General features: G+C 34.1%; 1 pseudogene; it reads right to left on the bottom strand.

The window, feature by feature from the left end:
* Positions 1–1,593: 1,593 nt before the first annotated feature.
* On the bottom strand, positions 1,594–20,333 carry LOC118969101 (guanine nucleotide-binding protein G(I)/G(S)/G(O) subunit gamma-5 pseudogene; annotated as a pseudogene).
* Positions 20,334–20,952: the final 619 nt, after the last annotated feature.

Genomic DNA, 20,952 nt, shown 5'->3' with positions numbered 1-20,952 from the left:
TTTTATGCTTAACTAACCGAAAGGTTAGCGCTGCCAGCAGTCATGATTGATTAACTTGTTTTTCCAGAGGAGTTACCTGGTTTCAGTTGTTCCCTCTGAGTCATATGTCAGAATGGTTTTCAGGCTTCAAGATGGCTACTCTTAGGCTAACTTATTTCTCAGGGAGGTTGGGGTCCTACAGAGGCAAGGGCAAGTAGTGGTTAAATTTCTATCATTTTTTCCTTATTCTCTATTTGAAATCCTGGTAATAATGAAGACATATATAAATATCCCCAAAATCTTTTTCTCAGCTTACTTGGAGCCTGGTATTAAAAATTGTCCCCTTCTACTTTTTTTCTGTCTAGATTTTTAACTAAAAGAGTAATCATTCCTCAAAGTGCTTTAAAAAAAGTGGTAAATTGAATAGATACTCCACTCAATTTCCCCTCTCTGCACAGCAGGAGTTTTCATTTAACTGGGATATTTTTATCTTAGTCAATACTTAAAGGAAAACAGTGGAACAAGGATTTTGCTTACTTTGAGAGTTCTTTGAGATCAGATCCTTTATGGATTTTTATATGGAGGAAAGAGAGAAAACAACTTTCCCTTTTGGTATGCTAGACTATAAAAAGAAAAGATTTATTAGTCATGAGAAAGATACTGGTAACTCAGGTTAGTTGTGGCTTCTCATATATGAGGTTTATGCCTTTTGCTAAGGGAGAGGATTCCAGAAGTGAATATATGTTTCCTCTTGGTGTATCTTTGCATTACTTTTCATATTCCAGGCTTTACCATTGTCTAATGCTCTCATGTGGATCTGTTGTGAAGATTAAAAACAACTGCTTAATTAAAGATAAAACTCAACTTAATTACTTCACCTTTTCTCTTCTTACCATTAATTTATTAGTTTTGTATTTAAAAACATAACAAAACTGAATTTTTAAATACTTTTCAGCATCAAAGATACAAAGTATATTTGAAAGGAATATTCTATCCTATACAAACTTTCTTCAGAAATTTAGGAAAATAACCAGAAAATCTCTTGAGTTTAGGGCAGGAGTTGCATTTTCTTTCTTTGAGTAAATTTAAATTAGATGCTTTATGTTGATTAGCTATTTTTGTTGTTACATTCAAATAACTGGTGCTATATTCAATAGAATTGTTGGGTCTTTTTTGGTGATTAAACTTCTAAAGTTATTTGACACTAAGAGGAAGATAGAATCTGAAGTGCTACATGCTTAACCTTAAGTAAAAACACATTTACAGAGATTGTTAGGTTGAGCTGAATTCTAAAGATTTAGGTTATGATTCTCTAGTTTTCATGTTTTAATAGGTACATTTTATTTCATGTTGATTCCAGAAACTAGACCATTGATTATTTTAGTAATTAAAGAAAAAATGTGTAATTTATTATTCTGTTTATCCTATTCGGACAATTTTTTAGAATCGCTGCTGCCCGTGTGTATAAAATAATTACCCTTGTGAAATAGAAATTCATGAAAATTCAGAGAGGTAGATGTTAAGGACTGATGAAAGTAGAAGCTTGTATAGTATGGCACATGTTATAGGGATAAGCGCTTTGTATAGGCTTCGAATTAGCTCTCCTTTGAATATTCACTGGTTCATGAAAAGATTTGTTTTACTACAAAAAAAGGAACAGACTTTCTGGGGTCTGAAGGGATTTGTACTTGAAGATACTCCAGTCAGTAGGGGGTCATGTTGAGCATTCTGCAGACAGAATTGTTTCAAATTTGCAGCTGCCTGGGAAACTTTGACGCGGTTGAGCCCGGCTTCCAGACGGAGCTGCTGAACCACTTTCTTCATAGCGGCGACGCTGGAGGAGCCAGACACGGCGCTCGCAGGAGCCAGGCAGATTCGCCGGGGTGTACGTAGATCGGCAGTGGGCCCGCGGGGCCAGTTTTTTAGAAGAGCCAGTGCTTACTGTGACTTTTTGGTTCAGGCTAATAGAAACATAGTAAATAATTATGATTTAGGTACTTAGATTATATAAAGTATTTTTAAAAGTTTTTAAAACTGGTTATAATATTTAATAATTGTAAAAAGTTGGTGAAAAATTTTATGAAGAAGGTGATAAAAATCACCTATGACTACACCATCAAAAGTGTTAATATTTTGGGGGATGTTTAAGACTTTTTTTTATCATGTAATGAAATAACATTCTGAAATAAAATTAATGTGATTTTTTATATCTTTCTTATCACAAGATCTTCTGTTTAGTTGACCCAAGGTATTTGTTTACCTGTGGGAAATATATGGATTTTTACAGCAAATATATAGAAAAATAAAGAATGGTAACAAACTTTGGACATTCAAAATAAGATTTTCCAGAAAATTCTTCAAAGCCAGTATTTATAAAAGAGAATGATTTTTCTAAATATATATCAGCTCATATTTAACCAATCAAGGGGCAGATCATAGAGCTTTTAATAAATTAGAAAAGATACCCTGTCTTCCATTAAGACTTAAGATGCTAGAGTTGAGAAGAAATTGAGGATGTGACCTAGGAAATATGGAAACATGAGAAGGACATGAGAGGAAAAAGGAAAAAGAGAATGGAGTGGTCAGGATCTAGGTTAATTGAATCCTCTCATTTCCCTGTTTCTAATCTATGTGAAGGTCTGAACCCGAAATGGGGAGTGGGTTGGATAGGGCATTGATTTAAAAATAATAGAAAGTTGAAAAAGACTGAGGGCAGAATGGAATTGGATTAAAACAGGGGTGGCCATTTAAGGAGATGAAGCTGTGAGCTTAGGCAGAAAGAGAGGAAGTGTATGTAGTTCATATGTAACACTCATAAGGTTTCTGTGCGGTGCTGTGCAGGAATAAGTACCTGTATGCCAACAGGGCCAGGCCATTGTAGGGACAGGCTGGACTCATAACAGAAGCTACAGATCAGTCAGGAGGTAGAAGGAAAATATGGTAAAGCTTCGAAAATTATTTTAACCAGTGAGCATTATGGGGAGGCCATGTCAATAGGAAAAGCTACCAAGAAAAGACTGAAGTGGTAAAATAATCAAGTTGTGTCACCTGTTGACATCAACCTCAAATGCTAACACAAGAGCCAGGCAGATGACGGGTGTTGCTGTTGAGCACAGAGTAGCCACCGGCTGCCTTGCTGATGCAATGGCCTGTTTCTTCTAATGTGATAAGGTCACATGAGATTTTTGCCCACATTCATATGGACATCATCTTAAAGAGGAGCAAGACAATTTTATGGGGAACAGAAATAAAAGGGAGCTGAATCATTATCCAAAAAGGCTGATTCATTACATTTTTTAAATGGGACGACCAAGGATTAAGTCAGAGTTAAATACATGTAGTTTTCCCTGCTATTAAAGTGTAGGGACTTGGGAGGAAGGCCACATTGGTTATTAAAGATTTATACCATCCAAATTTTAATGTAAATAAATTTTAAGCCCATTACATAGTAAAGCTTAAAATATGTACAATAATATATATATAAATATAATTATTATATAAATGTGAATATACACACATACACATGCATACAAAGGAAACCCTGCTATTCTAATATTATGAATAGTTATTTCCTCCTATAAAGAATTAAGTCTGAAATTATATGTTTGAAAGCATTATGTTTGTGTTGTGAAATATAACATAATTATGAAGCATACATTTTTGAAATAATCACACTTTAGGAACCTACTATATACTCCTTTTTATAATCCTCTCTCTATTAAAAGAAGTACTTACTAACATGCCTTTATTTTTTAAATTGAGTTATAGTTGACATAATATCATAATACTTTCAGGTGTATAACATGATTTGACATTTATATACCCAATACTCATCATGATAATTGTAGTTACTTTCTGTCACCTTACCAAGTTATTACAATATGATTGACTATATTCTCTATACTGTGCCTTTCATCCCCATGATGTCTTTACCTTATAATTGGAAGTTTATACCTCTTAATCCCCTTCACCTATTTCCCCTAATCCCACACAATCAAACCCTCTGAGAACCACAAGTTTGTTCTTGGTATTTATGTGTCTGTTTCTGGATTGTGTATTGGTTTTTTTGTTTTTTTAGATTCCATATATAAGTGAAACCATGTAGTATTTGTCTCTTTTTGTCTGACTTATTTAACTCAGCATAATACCCTCTATGTCCATCCATGTGTTGCAAATGGCAAGATTTCATTCTTTTTTGTGACAAATATTTCCGTTATACACACACACACACACACACACACACACACACACACACACACACACATACACACACATATACACATACTCACACACACACATATATACACATACACACACACACACATATACGTGTGCCACAGTTTCTTTATTCATTCTTCTGACAATGGACACTTAGGTTGTTTCCATGTCTGGGGTTTTATAAAAAGTGCTGCAGTGAACGAGGAGATGCACATATCTTTTTGAGTTAGTGTTTTTATTTTCTTTGGATATATACTCAGAAGTGGAATTTCTTGATCATAGGGTAGTTCTATTTTCAATTTTCTCAGGGACCTCCATACTGTTTTCCATATTGGATGCACCAGTTTACATTCCCACCAACAGTGTAGGAGGGTTCCCTTTTCTCGACATCCCCACCCACACTTGTTATTTCTTGCCTATTTTATATTAACCACTCTGATTGGTATAAGGTGTTATTCATTATGTTTTTGATTTGCATTTCCCTGATAATTAGTGATATTGAGCATCTTTTCATGTGTGCTGGACATCTGTATGTCTTCTTTTGAAAAATATCTACTCAGGTCCTCTGCCAAATTTTTAATCAGAGTTTTTATTTTTGTTGTTTTATGAGTTCTTTATATATTTTGGATATTGGTCATTTGTCAGATATCACCCACATATCTCCCATTCACAAATTGCCTTTTTGTTCTGTTGATGGTTTCCCTCACTGTGTTTGATGTAGTCCTACTTATTTTTGCTTTTGATTCCCTTGCCTGGGGAGATGTATCCGGAAAGAAATTGCTAAGGCTGATGTCCCATAATTTACTGCCTGTTTTCTTTCAGGAGTTTTATCATTTCAGGTCTTACATTTAGGTCTTTGATACCTTTTGAGGGTTGTGTGTGTGTGTATGTGTGGGCTCAGGAGTTTTATCATTTCAGGTCTTACATTTAGGTCTTTGATACCTTCTGAGGGTTGTGTGTGTGTGTGTGTGTGTGTGTGGTACAAGACAGTAATCCAGTATCATTCTTTACCTGTAGCTGTCCAGTTTTCCAACACCATTTATTGAAGATACTGTATTTTTCCCATTGTATATTCTTGCCTTCTTTGTCATATATTAACTCACCATATAGGCATGGATTTATTTTGGGGGTTGTTTATTCTGTTTCATTAATCTATTTATTCTTGTATGAGTACTGTTTTGATTATTATAGTTTTGTAGTATCATTTGAATATTATATAGGGAGTGTGATACTGCCAGCTTTGTTCTTCCTTCTCAAGATGGCTTTGACTATTTGGGGTCTTTTGTTGTTCCATACAAATTTTAGGTTTATTTGACTAATGCTGTAAGAAATGATATTGGTATTTTGATAGGGATTGCTTTGAATCCATATATTACTAACATGCCTTTATAAAAATTATTCTCTCATTGTGCATACTTTATCACCTATATATATATATATATATGTGTGTACCCCTAACAATAGAGTACACTTTGCTTCTTTTGTTCTTTATGTGATGAAATTATATGTAATTATGAATAAAATTATAGGTGCATAGGAAAATATATGAACATATCATAAATGTTTTATTCATTTCCTTTTGGATAAAACATGGGTTATTCTCAGTACTTTGCTGTCACAAACCAAACTGCTCTGATCATTTGTATATACCCTATGCATAATGGTATGAATTTCTCTGGTTATTTAATGTGGGTGGAAGTTCTATATCACAGGGTATGCATATTTTCCATTTTATTAGGAATGCTAAGCTATTTGCCAAATAGACTAGACCAGCCAATTTGTGCTTGGTAGTCCTTGAAAGTTTTTTGCTTAAATAGATACTCTGTGCTTTGTGTATCTATTTCTTTAGCTGGGAATTTAGGTTGTTATACCCTCTTTATGATTACATAAAATGCTACAATGAGTTTCTTTGTGTACTTTATACTTTGTCTTATAGTTTCTGTTTCTTTCCTTATATCCAACTCTTAGATTTTTAAATAATTTTGAATAAGCTTGTTCATTTTTGTGATTCCTGCTCAAAGTTTTTTGCTTAAATGCACTCTTTTTTGTTACGGTTTGCATATATCTGTATTCCTTAGCCCCCTTGTGAAGTGTAGTGCTGTTATTGAAAGTTAATTGTACAATAATGTCAAAGAAGAAATTGATATGGTAAAATCAAGAATACTATTAATGTATTTTTTCTTTTATATATTAGCTATTTCTTTTAAACAGTGTTTCCCAGTTTCCCAGAATAGTAGAAATGCTTTTTCTACTCAGACATTGAAATTAGGACATTGAAATTATGTTAGTCTGAACAAGCCTTCTTTTTTTTCTTAGTGTACATGATTTCTGGGAATATCTTTTGTTCAAGAAAAAAGGCTTATGTTAAAACTCAGAATCCTGTTTTGATGCACAGAAGAATCAAGTGTTTCTGGTTTTATAGCTAGAACTAAGCAAAGAAATATTTGTAAAATGTGTTTATATAAATAATCACAACAGTTCTAGGTGAATTTTTAGGGCTGCCAATATTGATGTGTACCTAGAAAAAAATGAAAGCTTAAATAATTCTAAATAATTCTTAATACATCCTTGAATATATATCAAATCTGAAATTGTTTTATATTGATCTAAAATAGCATTGGCTATTCTTAAATATATTTAAAAAGTTTTTTATAGCCAAAGATTTTCTATGAAACTCACTGAGATTTTATTTCAAAATACATTCCTTTGGGATACATAGTAATTTTAAAAGGGTTAACCATGCAGAAAAGTTAAGTTGTGAATTAAAAAATCCATGCTGGGAATTAACCTCTAAGGAAAAGGTAAATCTACTGAGACTGTACAACACAGAGCTGCACTAGTGCCAGTCCATTTTATTTGGATTGAATTGCCTACAACTAGAGCTGAGTTAACCAGAGCCCTCAATTTTTATTTTTTCTCTTTAGTAGTGGCCTGACTGATTTGATTTCATGTCACCTGGGGTTTTAAGAAACCAAATCCTCCCCTATTAAAGCTGCATGGTGTTTATGACCACCACAGGGATGGTTTAAAAAAACAGTGAAAAAAGTTGACTTATGAAAAATAAAGCTGGCTAATTACAGCAAATGGGCTTAATTTAAAAACCACAGGTGCCTCTTTTATAAGCTTTTTTGTGAGCTCTTGCCCATAACATGTTTATATGACATGGATCAGCTGAAATCTTTGCTGGGGCCAGCTTTTAAATGGGAAACATTTGGTTCACCTCTATTTACAGTTCATACCACATATGATGTCATAGAAATGATAAAACCTATGATAGCCTTCTGCCTTGAGGAATACTGCATCTGTTTCATTACTTATGGAATTTAAGTAAAATGATATCAACTAATGTCCTGGCAAAAAGCCCCTTTGCTATATTTTTTGCTTCAAGGAGAAATATAGAGGGATTTACTCTATAGTTCATAATATTTACTTTCAGAAATCTATGATATGAAAATCATTAAGATACATTTAGTGAGAATGTTTTTTACTAAAATAGCTTTGGTTATAGTGGATATCCATACGCTTATAAATAAGAAGTATGTGATTTTATATTCTAGGGCCTAAAATGTTTTCTCAGGTAAATGTATATATTTTTCACACTTACATTTAATTACAAGTTTATTGCATTTAATTTGGTTATTTTAGTGATGTTCGTCTTTTTCAAGTTTAATGTATTCTAATCAGAAGACCCTTTAATCTCAGAAGGAATGAGAATATCTGTTTTTCTCTTTGCCTAACTCCTGACACATATATTTTCTTGATATTTTTAATGAATGTGATAAACTTTGAAACCTCCTAACTGTAGGTGCTACAAGCTTAAGTTAATTCCTTGGAATCTTGTATTTCTAAGTCAAGCAAGCATCTAATCTTCTTGCCCTTGAATAGTTAGAATTTATAGGCTATAATCAGAGATTTAGAATAGAATGACTGAGGATCAGGGAGGAAGCCAATGAACCCCACAAATTACCATCTTGAAATTAACCCAAAATGGTAGAGATAGAAGCAAAACATGCATATTAAATGTTGCCAATTACTTTTCAATACAAGCATTATACCATTAAAAAAATCACCTGAAATTCACTTAGAAAAACCACTTTAGGTACCACATTGAATCTGTGCAAAGATTAGAATAAGCTATGAAATTCCGTATATAATTATATATATGTGTATTTATTCACTTTTTATATTTATCAGAGAAAAATTCATACAAGCTATTTGATTTGATTATCTTTTATATTAGTTTTATGATTATTTTTGGAAAGCATATGTTTTCCAAATGAATGTGACTCTCAGGTTCTTCATCTGTTAAATCAATCTGACAAATACTGTCCTTAGATTTCTTGGTAGAATTTTAGGGTCTTAGTGAATGGTACCATTATATTGTTGTTGGATTTATGTATGATTTTATTTATAGCATTTCTAATCTGAAAATATCTCTTTTAAAAAATGTGTTATTTATCCACTATTACTTATTGCACAAGCTTTGGGACTCACTCACATGTGCAGTTCACTTATATACATACATCACTAGCAAATGGTATGACGTAGCTTTTACTATATTTTAAAGAAAATTCTACATAGCTTTATTTTTGTCAAAAGATACCTTCATCTTCATAATTTTATATTTTTAAAAGGAAAATTCTGATTATCAAGAAAGATAAAAAGAGGGAATTTCCCCATTTTCATGATTAATCATTAACTTAATGACAGTAGATTTTAACACCTACTACATTGCAAATGCTATGCTATGCATAGTAGACATATAATTGCTAATCTTTACAACACAAATAGTATCTTCATGTAATATTATAAGATGAGAGTTAAAGAGGTTATGTAATTTGCCCAAAGTCACAAAAACATGAGCTGAATATAGTTTTGACTCCTGCTTTCCCTATTTTTCTAGAAATGCAGTCATCAACTTCAGTTGAGGTTGTCTCAACTCAGGTATATGTATAGACTTATAAGCCTGAGGTAGGTTACCTGCATTTGGAAAGTTTAACTGGGAAAAACTTAATACTGCTTAATCTGTTCTATACTGTTGGTACAAAAATATTCAACTGACTCGGGCTTTCTTTTCTCAGGATACTGCTGACAATAATAGAGCTTAAATGCTTTGCTCAGCAACAACAAATTTTCTAGCCATAGCTATATAAGACACATTGGTATTACTACATTCTCCTTTAAAGAGTAAGTCTGTAGAAAATCGAATTGCACACTACAGCATAGCTAAGACTTTAAATATATATAATGGGAATGACACTTGATATTCCATTTGCTACAGAATTGTAGAAATTTTGAAGCCAAAGGGTTACCATAAATTAGTTCAAATTCAAGATTGAGGTCCAGAGGCTTTGCAGAATACTAGTACTAGAATAGAGGTCTTGCACACCTAAACGGTATCCACCTAGAGGATTGAGATAAATGTCTTAATGCGTTCAAATTCAGGCTGAATGTAAGGTTCCTTTGTTCTTTTAGTGATCATTAAATGCCTTGCATGTGTCAGATATTGTTTCAGGCCCTGAAAACCCAGTGGTGAATCAAATAGAACAGTTCCCTGCTCTGATGGAGCTTATTCCTTGGAGTGGAGGAGAAAACAAAACCCAGAAAACAGATGAAAATGAATTTCAGATTTTGACAAGTACAATGGTGAGCAAAGTGCCTGGAGATGGAGGAATGTGTGTGTGTCTATGTGAAGGTGTGTGTGGGATACTTTAGGAGAGACCCACCCAGAGGATGTGACATGTAAGCTGAGACCTCTCTGAGAAGGTAGTATTTGAGACTCAAATGATAACAAACATACTATGTGAAAATCTGGCATGAGCATGTTTCAGAAATGCAAAAGCCCTGAGATATCAAAGTTTAAAGTTTAAATAAATAAAATTGAGGCCATTATTGTTAAGAGATAATGAATAGAGGACGTAAAACTTTCCACATTTAAAGGGCCAGAAAATAAATCTGTTTGGGAGAAGGGGTTGGGGGATTATCTTGAGCCTTACAAGCACACTGTTTTTAGTTTGACTTCAAATTTATTTGGGACATCTTTGAGAAGGCAGGCAGAGAATACAGGGATCTTAAAGTCCTCCCCTTGCTGTCTGCATGGGGAGCTGTAGACAGAGGTCAGATCATAGAACTCTGACCAAATCATGTAATTCATATTAGGTAGTTTAGATTTATTCTAAATGTAGTTTTAAGTGATATAGTATGATGTTTTATATTTTTCAAAGATCAGTTTGATTACTATGTAAGGAATGGAAGGGGAAGTTTATTGAGAGATTAATGTTTTATGAATCATTCAATTATTTATTCAATATCAAGTCCCTACCATGAGCCAAGCACTCTTCTAGGTACAGAGGAAATAGTGACTATAAGACAGTGAAGGCAGGAATAGAAAAATAACACAAATATCAGATGGTGGTAAGGGTTTCATTCCAAACAAAGTAGGATGACAGGATAGAAAGTGGAGTGGGGCTGGTGTGTCTTGCTAATTTATACAAGTGGTGAGGAAAACTTCTCTGATTATGTGGCATTTGAGCACAAATTAGAAGGCACTAAGGGAATCAATAAGGTGGATATTTGCCAGAAGGACATGGCAAGCAGAGGGTCACTCTAAGTACAAATGCAGCGAGGCGGGACAATTTTTATATAATTATTTTCCCAATATTTTGCCCAAAAATGTAACAGAAGAATCAGAATTGGGTCATATATATACATATATATATATACACACACAGACACACATGTGTATCTATAATCCAATATATATATGCATATAAATATAATACAAATTAAAATATGTTGCAAAATCTTTAGTCACAATGTATTATAGCACTTATTAGTCACTACGTATTGAACCACATCTACAGTCTAGCAGAGTTTGAACAAGATACTACCACTTAGAAGTGGAAGAATGGGAGATCCACAGTAATAATTTCCAATTCCTGCTGGATAAATGTTGTGTTGTGCCTCTGCCCCGGACACAGGAAATGTTCCTTGTTTAGGATGTAATTCTGCATCTGTTCTAGCTCTCCAGGCCATTATTCTCCATTTGCTCTTGGCTTCTCCCTCTGGGAATTCCTTCCTTTTCTATTATCCCCCTTGGCCTTATCTAAGGAATTTACTGAAGAATATGCCCTCTTTAAAAGTTGAACCATGTCCTATCATCAATGTTTGGGGTCTCAAAATTCCTCCCCAAAGATTAAACATTTATCAATAATAAATCACTTTTACCATACTGTGTGATAATTATAGTATGGTTTTATTATTCATGCATCAATCTGTGATTAATTTGATAATTTTTTCTTTACTACACAGTAAAATATATTTTTTTCCATAAATGTTAAAGATTAAAGGTACTAGGCAGAGTGAGCACAAAGAATAAGATGCATTCCATGTCCCTCAAAAATTCTACAACAGAGATGATAATACTAAAAGTCACAACATTGCATAAGTGCTATAATATTGGTTGTGTTTGTGCTCTGGGAGCTATGAGTACCAATATAGCACTGTAGATCAGAGATGGGTTTTTACATACGGCAATTCCTTTTTTTTTTCCTCCTGTGTCCTAATAATAAAGAATAGTTAGTCAAAAGGGGAAGGATTTCCAATGGAGAATGTATAAAAGCAGAAAACCCTGACAAATTGACATCCATTTGGGAAAAGGCAATGACCTTCTGTGCCTGGAAGATAGCCCACCTACTGTGGAGTGAGAGGAGAGGTTCGTTGACATACATGTATTAAGCAATTTGGATTTTATCTTAAGGGTAATCAGGGAAATAATGATCTGTTAAAATAGGGATCAAGTGTAGGTATGAGTAAAGGATTTGCAGGTACTAAAGAAAGGAGAAAGTGGTGACATTGGAGACCATAGGAAAAGGTGGAAATTTAGACATTTTGATGGGCTGAAATTTGAACGGTGACAATAAGACAGTATGAAGAGAGATAAGAATGCAGACTTGAGAGAGATTTTTGACTGAACAAGGGAAGGAGGATTGATAATCAATTCTTAGGTCTCTTATTTCATGAAAAATATTTGAAGAGGTAAAACAGATTTCATGCACGTGATGAGATTATCTTTGGTGAGACTGAGTGGTCTAAATTTTATCAAAAAGGTATTTGTTAAAGTCAAAAAGAAGTCAACCAAGGAAAAGGTTCAGTGAACTTGGCACCAGGAAATAACTGATGAACCTTAGAAAGAACAATTCCAGGGTAATGTATCTCTGTAGATAGATTTCTGAGATTTGAGAGAGAAATGTAAGATAAGTGGAGGTGATGAACATGGGGCTAATATTTATTGAACTTGGTAAAGAAAGAAAGAAGGGTATTAGGGCAACTAAGACTGTCTATTTTCTTAATGTCTCAAGAAACTCTAGCATTCTGTTTGGCAAGTGTGAGGTGGTGGCGGTGGGGTTGGGGCGGAAATGAACTGAGAAGGGATGCTTGCTCGCGCTGAGGCCTTAGGAGCTGGTATGGCCTGAACACGGGAAAAATTGAAATTAAGAAGCAAAAGGAAGCAGAAAGAGATATTTATGAGAATATACTTAGAGATTATTTCTGAGTTTTTAAAAGGTAAAATTCAAGTTTATAGCTTTCAAATTATCTAAATATTTGGCTTTACATTTGATATGCAAAGATGTACACTGCTGAGCTAAACAGCAATCTGAATTGTCTGAAAAAAATCCGTGATCAAAAATAGTAGAAATAAATACGTATTGATTGGCTATATTATATCAATTATCCCATCTCAGATTAGGACTGGAAAATAATTACTTTGAGGAATTACACTCTGACTTCACAGACCCCAATGTGATTAGGGGTTTATGTGATACACGTTTGGCCTGTATTTTATTGTTGTCAGGCTGATCTCCTTGAGGTGATCACTTTTCAGTAATGACTTACACAGAACAATAATTTGATCTATTTTTAATGACTCATCTCTAAGAATGAAGTATAAAGTGATACTTCTGCATGAAATAGAAATCTTACTTTTGTCCTATATTACAATAGTCATCCCGCAAATAAGTTGTAACTGATTTTTGAAATGATTATTAGATGCAGCATTGCTTAGATTAGACAATGGTGATATTATTAATAAAGACTACTTATCTGTTTGTTACTGCCATATTTGTTCACTAAAACCATCAAAACAATTATAAATAGAAAACACACAATCATATGATATTATAAACTGTTGCATTTTTAAAATGTTATCAAATGAACCAAAATGTAATCTATAGATCTAGTCTTCTTTATACCTAAAGGTTCATGGCTGAGTTAAGAGAAAAAGAGAGGAAGGCTGGAGGGAAGGGACATGGGGCAAGCATCACGATTAACTTCTGCCCATGATGAAAAATGCCAAGATATAAGTAGTGTAGTAAGAACAGGAGGGACCCCAACTTAAGGCTAAGATTCCATTTTAAAAAGCAGAGAGTTAATAAGTAAGATTCCTAACATATTCTCTGGTAATCAGACAATAATGTAACAGCCTACATTAAGGCAGGGCAAGCAGTCTTAACTGATATGTCCCCATGGCTTGAGGGTAACCACTATCTCGGAGAAGAATAGGATACATAAATTCCTTGTGTTGGGTTTATTTAGCAGAATTAGCTGGAGGACTGATAATAAAGGAAAGGAAACTTGGTGTCTCTAACCAGAGATAAGCATCTTGAGACAGCAAGTCAGACTATGCCCAAAAAAACCCCTCTCTGCCCTTTGCCCCATTCTTGAGAGACTTAAAAGACAGAATCCCCAAACTTTCAGCACCTCCTCTCTGAGGATGCCTGCACTTTCCTTTCTTTAAGTGTGCAGTTTCAAATAAAGCTTTCTCACTGTTCAAATTATTGCAGTTTGTGTTTCTGCTATTTTATTTTATTTCCAAGTCTTCATTCTGTCTCCGCTTTACTCCTAATAAGTAGGAAAGGGTGCTAAGAGTGCAGATTTGGGCCTGCATGTTTCCGTTGCCTAGGTGACCTGGATAGAGCTGCAACTATGTGATCTGCTCTTAGAAGTTTGCGTGAAAATCTCCGTTCTTTGGGAAGTTCTCAGAACATAATCCCACTCCATCCTGAGCTCTGTGGCTCCCCCAGATCCTGGAGTGGTAGGGGCTAGTTCCCGTGCCATGCTGATCCAAGCAGACACAGGATGCCAGGTGACCCTGGCTTCAGGAGTTGGCGAGGGAATCTGCCCTAGGCTGAGAAGTTTCCCTCGGCACTTACCTGTTCTCTGCTACCTGCATGGCAGCTGCCATTCCCTGCTGCTCTTGCTTTAATGAATTCCTTCCTTACCTAAACTCTATGACCTGCTCAAGAATTCTTTCTCATTTAGTCAGGAGCCATCCCCCGTCCAGGTTAAGGTTTCTCTTCGTGCTTCATTTAGTGAGCAGAGACCTCCTCAGACGCAGCTGCCCGGCAATACTAGAGCTGTGCAATTTAGACTCTCGATGCAGAATGAAAGGGTTCCAGCTCCTTCAATCAGGACTCAGGAAAATGTACCTGGGCCATTCCTCAGGGCTGGCCTTTTGTATGGCCATACCCACTAGTCCTTTTCTAAAATGACCTACTGCGTGACTTACATGGCCTATGCTTGCTGAATTATGTCCCATTTCCTTATAAGTAAAAATTCCTTTACCATAAAAAAAGTTAAAAGTCTTGTTGTAAATGAGAATTAATAGGGTTAAAATGAAAATATGCACAGAAAAGTCAGAATTTTTATGTAACATGTTTTATCAGAGACAATAATAACAACAAGCACGATCTGTTTGTTTTGAAGCTTAAGGTAAATGATAGTGAGATGCAGACATATATGTATTCATGAATAAGGATAACTACATAAAGGAAAGATGAGATTCACATTCAGCTGCACCTGGGTTTCTGCCATCAGGTCAATAGAAAGCCACATTGGAAAGTAGATTTCCCTTGTAGAAACATAAGGACCAATCTTTATTAGATATAACTTTTTTTTTTAAACTTGTTTTTAACTAGTCTCACTTCGGTTTTTGACAGCAGGGTTTTGTCAGTGTACCAAAGAATTTGTTACAGGAATCTCCTGCTACAACCATGTTTTGTTTTGCGTACTTAATGATGTGAAAGTCAGTCATAAATGCCCTGGCACTTTTGTCCCTCTGTCAGCATAATAGGCCTTTTTATGTTTCTAATCCTTCACACATTGACTATAATAACAGTTATTTGCAAGTGAAGAAAAGAACACACCATTCCAAAGGAACACAATTTGAAATGCAAATATGATTCCCTAATGTTAGCAACAGACAATTGGGTATTATAAAATGCTGTCTCTAAATTTCATTTCTATCTCTTACTATTTGTGAAATTTTTGGGTAACTCAAGGAGTCTGTGTATGTATATACATACATACTGAGAACTGAGACTACTGCATCAACATGACTTACTTGTTACAGGAAAATTTTTTTTCCAGGAGAGATAACTCAATAAACGATTAAATGACTTTGTTTTGGGAAATTCCTAAACATTTATCTGAGAATATAGCTGGGTAAAGAGCTGACGAATATATCAACAGTTTAGTTAATAAATCTTGCTTCAAGACCCCTGCCTTGTTTTTTCACTCAATCTTAAACTATGTAAACTAAACTATTAAGTCCTTGAGCTATTTTAAACTCAATCCTTAGAATTCCCCAATCCAATCAGATTGTTCCCTTGAAAAGTATCCATAAAGCACTTAAGTCCGCATCATAACATCCTATAGTAGCCCATTTCTTCTAAGAATCTGTCAAGGTTGTATTCTCTCATACTACATAAACTAAAATAAACTTAATTTTGATTTACTGATAAGTTATCTTGATATTTTGGCATGTTCACTTGCACACACATACATACCCAAATTTACATCTACAGTTTATCTATTCTCTCTCTACATATGTATAACTGTATTTGCTTCCATACCTATATCTGTAACTTAGTCCAGATCACATCCTATGAATATTTATTTATTGTTAATATTAACTGGTGTGTTTATATATTTATATATGCATGTATGTGTGTGTGTGTGTGTATATATATATATGTATGTGTAAAATCATAAAAACATTAGCATTGCTCAGGAATTTAAAGTATTCCAATTAAACTGCTGGGGTTCAAGTAACTCTTGTACCAAACTTCTATATGCACATTAAGCACTAGGAAATGTGAGGCACTGATGACCTCTTCCTGTAGGTTCATGCAGTATCAATACTACAGAAGCAGTCTGTCAAGAAAAGGAGATCAAGGTGATAACACATATTCTACTGTTGTTGATTTTCGCATTGAACTACTAACTGGGTATTTCAAAGAACACAGTAAATGCTTAAAAATGAGGATACATTAAATGTATAAATTGCACACTCATTTAAGAATGATATATACATTGTATAAAATGCATGAAATTACACAATTATGCATTCATTTGTTTAATGTGTACTGATTTAGTCACTTATTATTCCTATTTTGCTTTCTTAGGACAAATAATGTCTCTATTCTGCAGATAAGAGAATGAGGCTATTTGATGCTAATTGACTCACACCTGGAAAGTGATATAATTAGGAAAATTAGCTAGATCAAAGGCATTCTTTTTAATCATGATATACTTTTCTGTGTTAATGGCTTGCATACTTTATTCTATCATTTCTTTTATGGTTGGACATAAACAGTGTATTTTGGGTTTTGTTTTGCTTGTTTAGATTCCAAAAATTCTAAATGCCTGATCAAAGTTTAGAACCATTTCATTTTAATAAATTTTGTTGATGTATTCATATAATTATTTTAAACATTTTCTTACAATCTAAATCATGTATATGCAGAAATTGATGACACCTCAAACTGATTCAAAACTAAGTTTCATGGGGTATAAATACAATGAAATACAAGAATTCATTAGAAAGTTCATGTGGAAGACGGATTTCATATTATTTACAGATACACCTAATGTGATTCATATTACAACTCTACAAATTGTAAAAATGTAGGATAAAAGTGAGTTTTCAAGTGGGTTACTTAGCCAAGACTTTTTGAAGGAGATACCTTCTCAGCTGCTCCAGCAGAAGAGGAAGAGGAAGTGGTGTCGGACATCGGTGGTAACGAGATACTGTCTTCAATGTGCCGACAAAGGCAGGCTACAAAAGCCCACAGAATCCTAAAAGTAGCTTCCTTATATCCATTTTCTTAAAATTCATGTTAAATTTAATTTTCAAAATTTATTATTTATTACCAGGGGAGCATTTCCTGCAGTCCTTTGGAGCAAGGTGTTCATGGATAAATTTAATCGTAGTACCGTAGCCCTTTCTCCTAGGCTGTATTTGGAGCTTCTGCTCATTTGAAGCATATAATTTTTATGAAAGTTTACAACTATGAAATAGCCTCCTGTTTCAAGCAAATCATAATGATGAAGAATATCACCTCTATTTTGGTACCTGTATGAAATTACCAGCAGTATTTCACGTAGATGAAAAAGTATACACTGACATTTAAATCTATTACACTGACATTTAAATCTATTATATATTAAGCCTCTTTCTATATTTTTGTTTAGTAATGTAAATCTTCATGCAATTTTGCTTCTTACTCTACATATTATAATTATAGGGAATACATTTTCTAGACTAAACTGGGCTCTTGGGGAAATTTGATTACTGGAGACATCTTCTTTTGGGGGAAAATAAACATTATATATTTTCATAACCACATAGAAAGATTCAAGTTTTCAATTGCTCTCAGTCTCTTAGTAGAAGGCCCTCTCCAAAAAACAAATAATAATATTTGCTCTTTGGGCTAAGCTCATGTTGCACTCTCAGATGCTGTATTTAAAATCAGTATCTGAATGTCATCTACAGTTATAACCCAAACAAGTCCTGCGCTGTTGTCTGTAAGTATCTAGCTGAAAGAATGTTTAGGTTCTCCACAGCTCTCCTCATGATAAAGAGGTCAACGTCACCTTTAGATCTAACCTTCTGTTTGGCAATACTTGTTATGTAGGCTTTGGGAATAGATTTGTTTCTCTATAGAATGCTTGGGATCTGCCACCGAATAAAAAAACAAACAAACATCTTTAGTAGAAGCTGTGCTTATGTGTAGAATAAGTTAGGGGTTGTCCTTCTTTATGGTTTTTTTCTTCAAGTTTTTTTTTTACCTGAATCCTGTTTCTGTTTTTTGAAGTAGCCCTGTAAAGATTTAATAAGTAGTTTGTGGAATCCTTAAGGAACGCAAGCCTTTTCGCGTTCTGCTGTAGAAATACAAACGGATTCTCACTTGGTGTCAGAAATGCCACCTTTATTAATAAGTTGACAACTGTTCCGAAATACATCTTTTTGGAGAACATTTTTGAACTGAGAAATGAACCAGAGTAGAAATATAAACAAAACAAAATGTAGAACATAAGCCATTTTTTATTTTTATTTTTGTTTAGTAGCAATATGACTATAGGCAGCAAATTTGTTTCTTTTAAACAACCTTCTCCCAAATTCCTTTTTTTTTAATTCATAAAGTTTATTTCTTAGAGCAGGTTCAACTTTACAGAAAAATTGAATGCTAGTGCAGAGTTCTCATATATCCCCCCCTCCCTCCCACTTGACACCTCCCCTCAAGAGTTGTTCTTTATTATCAGCATCTTGCATTAGTGTAATTGACTAATGTGATGAACTAATGTAATTCAGTACGATTAACTAAAACCAGTTTTCATTTAGGTTCACTCTTTGTGTTGTACAGTTCAACAAATATTGACAAATACATAGTGGCAGGTATTCACCAGCAAATTTCATACAGAATAGTTTCCCTGTCCTAAAAACGCCTCATGCTCCAGTTATACATCCGTTCTGCTCTTTCTTCCCCCGGCAACTCCTGATCTTTTAACTGTCTCTATAGTTTTGTCTTTTCCACTATGTCATCTAGATAGAATCAGATAGTATGAGCCTTTTTAGACTGGCTTCTTTCATTGAATAATATGCATTTAAGTTTCCTCCATGTCTTTTTATGGCTTGATAGATGATTTTTATCACAGAATAGTATTCCATTGTATGGATGTATCACAGCTTATTTAACCATTCATCAATTAAAGGACATCTTGGTTGCATTTAATTTTTAGCAATTATGACTAAACTCGCTATAAATATTTGTGTGATTTTTATGTAGATGTAAATGTTCAGCTTATTTGGGAAAATACCTATGAGTGTGACTGCTAGATTGTGTGGTAAAACTATGTTTAGTTTTGTAAAAAAACTTCCAAAGTGGCTTTACCATTTTGTATTCCCATCAGCAATGATCAAGAGTTCCTGTGGTCCATTCCTTGCCAGCATGTGGTTCTACCAATGTTTTGTGTCTTAGCCATTCTAACAGATACATAGTGCCATCTTATTGTTTGCAATTTCCTAATGATATATATTATTGCACATCTTTTCACATGTTCAGTTGCCATCTGTATATGTACTTTGATGAGGTATCTGTTCAAATCTTCTGCCTACTTTTTTTTAGTTAGGTTGTTTGTTTTCTTATGACTGAGTTTCAAGAGTTCCTGTGTACCTTGTGGATGTAAGTCCTTTATCAATAGCTATTTTTCAAATATTTTCTCCTAGTCTATGACCTGTCTTTTCATTTTCTTAGGTGTTCTTTGCAGAGAAGAATCTTTACATTTTAATGAAGTACAACTCATCTACTTTTTCCTTCATGGATAATGCTTTTGGTATTGTATCTAAAGACTCATTGCCAAATCCAAGGTCACTGTGAATTTCTCCTGTTATCTTCTTGAAGTTCTTTTCATTTCTACATAGATAGTTGTGTAATTTGCAAGCCAAGACAGTTTAATTTCTTTCTTTCTAGTATTTGTGTCATTATTTCCTTTACTTTTCTATAATTGCATGATATAGGCCATCCAGTATGATGGTCAGTAGGAGATATAAAAAGGGACATCCTTGGCTTGTTCTGGATCTTATGGGAAAAACATCTACTTTCTCGTCATTAAGCATGATGTTAGCTGTAGAGTTTTTTTGGTATATGTTCTTTATCAATTTGAGGAAATTCCTTTCTATTTTTAGAAATTACACAGGGAATATATGTCCTTGCCTTTTCCAGCTCTTGGAGGCCTCCTGCATTTCTTGGCTTACCTCCATCTTTAAAGTACATCACTCCAACTTCTACTTCCATGTTGTGTCTTCTTTTGTTGAATTTGACCCTATTAACTCTCTCTTAATAAGGTCCCTTATGATTACATTGGACTCATCCAGATAATCCAGGTTAATTTATCCATTTTAAGATTCCTAATTTAATCACATCTACAAAGTCCTTTTTGACTTGTAAAGTTACATACTTACAGCTTCTGTGGATTAGGACCTAAGCATCTTTGGGAAGTTTTTCTTCTGTCTACTGTAGTAATCCATGTTCCTCAACAATCCTTGCTTCCATCTTTGCTGTTTAAACTTCCCATATTCCTTTAAATTCAACTGTGATGAAATTTTCCTGACCCATTTAATAGGATTTGTTTCCTTCTCTTTCTCTCTTATTTTATATAGAGTGTACCTTCCTCCCACCCTGAGATTTATTATTTATACTTGTTTAGACTCACTAAAAAGTCTCTTTACTCTTTTTGTTGTCTTTAGTATTACAGCCTCTTAATTATCTTCTCTATCATTACAGTAAGATCTTGAAAATACTCATTCAACAAATATTTACTGTGCCCTTATTAAATGTCAAGTTCTGTGATAGGCACTAGGATTAATAATGTAAGCAAAATAAACACCTTTCTTGATAAAGTTTACAGATCACA

The sequence above is a fragment of the Manis javanica genome, chromosome 5 (genome assembly GCF_040802235.1).
Source record: "Manis javanica isolate MJ-LG chromosome 5, MJ_LKY, whole genome shotgun sequence".
Taxonomy (NCBI): Eukaryota; Metazoa; Chordata; class Mammalia; order Pholidota; family Manidae; genus Manis; species Manis javanica.
The sequence above is the reverse complement of the archived record's forward strand: the minus strand, read 5'-3'. Positions and strand labels throughout refer to the sequence as shown.